The sequence below is a fragment of the Camelus ferus genome, chromosome 26, assembly GCF_009834535.1.
Source record: "Camelus ferus isolate YT-003-E chromosome 26, BCGSAC_Cfer_1.0, whole genome shotgun sequence".
Taxonomy (NCBI): Eukaryota; Metazoa; Chordata; class Mammalia; order Artiodactyla; family Camelidae; genus Camelus; species Camelus ferus.
The window spans coordinates 30,100,117-30,106,128 of NC_045721.1; the positions used below are offsets into that span (position 1 = coordinate 30,100,117).

The following is a 6,012-nucleotide window of genomic DNA, read 5'->3' on the forward strand; positions in this document are numbered from 1 at the left end:
GACTTGGCACTTCCTTTTTGTTCATTTCTTTTCTTTTTGTGGCTTGATAATTTTCTTTTATTATCTTGGTTTCTTTTGCTTTTGTGAGTTCATTGTAACTTTTTGACTTATGTTTACCATTTTTGTATGTATATGGTCCCATTACTATATTTGTTTATTTTAGCTAATAGTAGTAGAATCTCTAACCCATTTTGCAGAGAACAGAAACAAGAAGAAAATACTCTGTATTGTCTTGTTTTCCTCTCTGACCCGTAAAAATTTTGATGTCCTGTTTTACAACGTCATCTTTATTCTGTTGTAAGTCATTGTAGCTATTGCCTTTCTAATTATGCCTTCCTCCTTTATATAGCATCCTGCTTCCTTTGTATTTAGAGTAGATCTTTCATTATTTTCTTTCTGTTGCTATTTTCTTTTAGTATTTGCTTGTGTGGAAGTTATTTATCTCTCCTTCTATTCCAAGGGATAACCTTGCTTGATAAACTATCTTAAATTACAGCTTCCTTTCATTCGGGACTTTGAATATGTCTTGCCACTGCCTTCTGACTGCTGTATTTGTGTTTGAAACATGTTTAAAATTTTATGTATATAATTATGTATATATGTAAAGAATACCTAGAAATGAAGTTAACAAATAAGGTGAAAACATATACATAAAAAAAAGAAAACTGTGATGAATGAAATTAAAACTGATCCAAAGAAGTGAAAAGATCTCTTATGTTAATGATGTGAAATAATAAGTTTAAAACAAGCATACTACACAAAGCAATCTAAATTTAGTGTGATTCATATCAAAATACCCATGAGAATTTTCATTTAAATAGGAAAAATAATTTCAAAATTTATACGTAGCCACAAAGATCATGTTTCCAATATAATTTTGAAAAAATTATTAAGTCTTATAGTGTAAGTTTCTCTGATCTTAAACAGTACTACAATGCTTTAGTAATTAAAACAACATGATACTCATTCAAAAACAGACGCCAATGAATAGAAGAAAAAAGAGTAAGCAGATATAATCCCTAACAACTATGATCAATTAACCCATGGAAAAGGAAGCAAGAGTATAAAATGATGAAAAGGCATTCTCCTCAATAAGCAGTGCTGGGAAGATTGATAATGTAAAAGATAGATAAGGATATTTCCTCATATTGCATACAATCCATGAGCTCAGTATATCTTTCTATTTATTTGTTTACTTATATTTCTTGCACCTGTTACTAATAGATTTATGTTTAACTCTTTTATTTCACTTATTAAATTTATTCCTATTTTATTCTTTTTGATATAATTGTACACACAATTGTTTTCCTAATTTCTCTTTCTGATAATGAGTTGTTAGTATATAAAAGTGCAACTGATTTATGTATATTGATTTTCTATTCAGCAAGTTTAATAATTTTGTTCAGTATTTCTAACAGTCACTTGAGAAGTCTATGGAGGTTTCTACCTATGTGAAATTATGTCATCTGTAAAAGTTTTACTGCCTTTTTACAAGTTGGATGCCTTTTATTTGATTTACTTGACTAGTTGTTCTGTCTAGGACTTCTAGTAGTGTAATTTAGGACTTGTGAGAATGAACTACTTTTTCTTATTACTGGTCCAGAGGAAAACTTTCCTGTATGTTAACATTGAGCTTAATGATAGTCATGGTTTTTTTCTTATATGATTTTTATTATGTTTAGTTTCACTCTACCTAGAGCAAAGTTGTTAAGCATTTTTTCATAAAAATGTTAAGTTCTGTCAATAATTTTCCTACATATACTGAGATTATTATTTTTGTATTCATTGTTTTTTAAGGGATGGTATCACATTTGTTGATTTGCATATGATAAAAAATTTATGAATGAGGACTAAAACCCACTTAACTATAGTTTATAATACTTGTAATATGCCATGAATTCAGGTTGCTATTTATTTAGAATGAAATATACATATACTGAAGGAATAAATTACATTGTAGCTTGAGGGTACATTATTTATTTAAAAATTTTTTGTATTATTTTGAATATGGTTTATGTTTAATGGAATTTATTTCTAAATAAAGGATATAACTCATGGTAGAACTGGATTTACTACAGTTTACTTATAGAGAACATAGCTAATATTTACAATTAGAGCACAAAATACTTGCCTTAAAATGCGATATTATACTAAAAATGCAAACTGTTTCAGGACTGAGAAACAAATTGCTCTCAAAAATGTATTTAACTGGTCTTTTCCACACCAACCCATATATACCCTTAGTTCTTTGTTTATTTGTTTGTTTGCCCCTTAATGGAGGCACTGGTTACGGAACACAGGATGTTGTGCATAAGTTTATTTATCAACACCATTTTGGAACACTTAACAGGAGCCACAAGAGTGTGGATTATAAAGATGACTAGAAAATTTATTCCTTGTAGGGACTGAAAAACCTCTGAATGAAAGAATGGCTAAAATAAACATTTGTAAGTATACAATAAGATTTCCTCTTTTGTAATTTTAAATTAGAATATTAAATTATATTTGTTTTCCTTATAATGCTGAATTACAATTTAAAAAAATCCCCCCTTGGGTTTTCTTATATTTGATAGATTATTTTAAACTAATTTTATTTCATAAATAATTATCATTTATTTTTAAGATACCAAATAAACTGATACGTATTCTGCTAATTTTTTGAATATAGAGCTATTTAATGTAAAGCACACAGATAAAAATCTACTTCCATATTTAAATCAAATTATGTTTCATTTTAATTACAAATGATAATGAAATAGATATACCATTTTTGTACAGTATTTACACAAACTTCAATTTAAATTCCAAAACGTTACAATTAGTTTATTTATTTAGCTCATTATTTATACTCTTTTCAGCAATCTGGTATAAATTTGTGTACAAAACGAAGGAGATTGGTTTTGTTTCATAGACTCCAAATTTAATTTTTTAAAAAGATTTGTGGGAATAATATTTGAAGATCACACTGTAAAAATAAACATTCTATAGGTTTCACTTTAACTGGATGAATGAGAAGTAAACACTTTCTGAATGTTACACTTGGGTTGCTAGGAGACCAGTCATTATGTGATGTCAGAGCTACTCAGGTTGAGAACCTCTGTGATGGCCTAGCAATTTATGAGTGCAGGCCTGCCAAAGGAGCATTTGAAACTGCAGTGCTCAAAATCAGGCAGATTAGAAAAGGAGCTACAGAAAATGTTATTTGACATGGCACATGTTTCTTCAGAAATTGAAGATGTGTCTCCTAAAGATGGACCAAATGGTTCAGGAAAGTCCTGTAGATCTCTATTGTGTGATCAATCTCTGGGGACTTGGTTTTGAGGTCTATGATTGAAGAAAATGCTTTTCAGGCTTTGTGTGAAGAATCCTTGATAAAAAGACCATGTTACACACATTGTGTCTCTGAACCAGATGAAGATAAAGATTTTTGTTCTCTGACATTTCCAAGAAAACTCTGGAAAATGATTGGGAGTGACCAATTTCAATGTATCTGGTGGGATGATAATGGAACTTCCATAGTGATCGATGAAGATCTCTTTAAGAAGGAACTTTTGGAAAGAAAGGCCCCTTTCAGAATATTTGAAACTGGAAGTATGAAAAGTTTAGTTAGACAGCTTAACCTATATGGGTTTAGTAAAGTGCGGCAGAATTTTCAAAGATCTGCTTCTCTAGCTGACTTTCTGGCAGAAGGAAAAGAAGTCTCTGTTTTAAGATAGGTATTCAGAAATTTTAGTCACCACTTCATAATTTATATATAAAATTTAATTTTGTACATCAATCTATGATAATATAAATGTAAAGCTAGATTTTGAAAATTGTATAAAACTACTAAGGCTAAAATAATTTATTTTTTCTGAAAAATGAGGACAGTTTGTTAAGTATTCAAGATTATGAGAAACTTTGCTAGCAACTATGAATCTTATCAGAAATCTAAATAAATGTATTAAAGCTGCTTTTAACAAGGGGCAGTCACCGTTACTGCAAATGCTAACGTTTTAAATTTGATGACTATACTTTTTAAATGTGGATTTTCCAAAGAAGGAATTTCAAAAAATAGCAATGTTCATACTTTGATGATATTATCTTTGTATGGAAAGCATGCAATCTGAGGTTTTATAGATTAGTCTTATTGTAGTCTTGTATTTTGGTTAAATTAATACTAAAATCTTTCCCCTCTGTTTGTAGCTGCAGTTCTATCATAATCCAAATTTTAAACGAGGCTCTCCCCAGCTTTTAGTGAGAATAAAAAGAAGAGTTGGGATTAAAAATGATTCCCTGGTATCTTCATTGGCTCAAGGTTTCAAAAAGAAGCACTTTAAAGCAGGGGGTAATATGGATAATCATAATTCTGGTTTTGTGGTTGACACTAGAGGAGAAAGTGCATTTTTACCTTCTGCAAATTTAACCATGCCTCTAAAAAGAAAGCCCTCTACTAGCCACATAATTGGTGATACAACTACCCTGATGAGAGGTGATTTTTCCCCTGCATCATCAATGTCAGGTAGACCACAAGAACAAATTACAGTGGATCAACATGCTATTTTTAATCAGTTGACCACATTCCACGTGGACTCACAAAGCAGCTACACTGAAGAAAATGGCCGTGTTGTGAATTTCATTACAACTAAAACTTCTAATTCTCAGTACTGCAACTTATCTCCCAAACAGAGCAATTATCTTGGACTGATGTTGGAGCCTTCTACTTTTCCAAATAGATATCACAACATATCGGCCAATGAAGGTCCTTTTTCTAAACTTCAAGCAGAGAGCAACCCATGGTTTCCAGTGCCAGTGATAGCTGATACATCAGCTATCTTTCTTTCACTGCCAACTCATCAGCCATCTGCAGGATATGATCGACATCCTAATTACAACTGATCTGCCAGAGGACTACCAGATTATACAGGATAACAAAGATAATAATTGATGTTGGCACATGATACAAATATTTGCTATTTTCATATTTGAATAATAAACTTTCATGTGACCTGCATTTTCCTTATTTTTTTAAAATACATTTAAGTGTAAAATGGGAGACTAAGTTAACATTTAAAGTAAAAAAGAGATATTTGATTGATATGATCATTTGATGGAACAATATGGGAGTAAATTTGAATAATTTCTTGTAAGGAAGAAGAGAAAATGGTAGAATTTGGGAAAAGACTAAAATATTTAGAGATGGAAAAGTACTAAGAGGCTTCTGGTTCATCCTGGAAAGTATTAAAGTGTTGTTAGAGTAGGTTGGAACAGGAGATAAATGCAGGAACTGGCCCAGGGATCATGGTCTCTCTTATGACGTCCCTGGAATCATAAAGGTCACATGATGTAGTCTCAGATGGCACATTCAGCATGTGGTAGAATTTGAGAAGTAATTTTATCTATGGTTTTCTTTGTGCTGTTCTCAAAGCATTGCAATTGGTGCTTTCATTTCCTCCCGTGAAGAGTTTACACTATATTTTCTTGTGAACACTTTATGTTGCTTTTATGTTTCAGCCAAAGATAAGCTTATGTCTTCAGGGTGGCATTTAATGCCTTTCCAAATCTAAGCCCACAAACACAATATAGTTTAGTCATTTCTTTATAGATCTGGCATCTGACTACCTTGGCATATCTTTATGTTTCAGTGTATCTGGAGATATATCCAGGCAAATGCTTGTCAACCATGTTAACTCCAAACTCACATCTTTTGTTCCAGCTCATCCTTGGACTTAGGATGTCCTCTTTTTACCTACTTAGACTTTCCCAGTCTCAGCACAAAAACCACCTCCTCCAGATATTTTCTATCCCCCTTTCCTTCTATAACTTGGGTACCAGCAGTGTAAGCAGAGCACATGCCACAGGATGCATTTTAGTATTTAGTGAATGAAAAATACATGTTGATTTAAGCAAAATCTACTTTCTGAAACAACAAAATTTCATAGTTTTCAAACTATTTCATTATGGTCTTTACTCTTCACCACAAAATAGCTCTTTTCATAGACCAAGGACTAGTCACACAAGACAGTAAGTGGA

At 31.5% G+C, this 6,012-nt stretch overlaps 1 non-coding gene across 1 annotated transcript; it reads left to right on the forward strand.

The window, feature by feature from the left end:
* The first annotated feature begins 3,152 nt into the window (after positions 1 to 3,152).
* On the forward strand, positions 3,153 to 4,878 carry LOC102509975. The gene is made up of 2 exons (XR_004315391.1): positions 3,153 to 3,716; positions 4,186 to 4,878. It is a non-coding gene; the product is annotated as a heat shock transcription factor, Y-linked (transcript).
* The last annotated feature ends 1,134 nt before the right edge of the window (positions 4,879 to 6,012 follow it).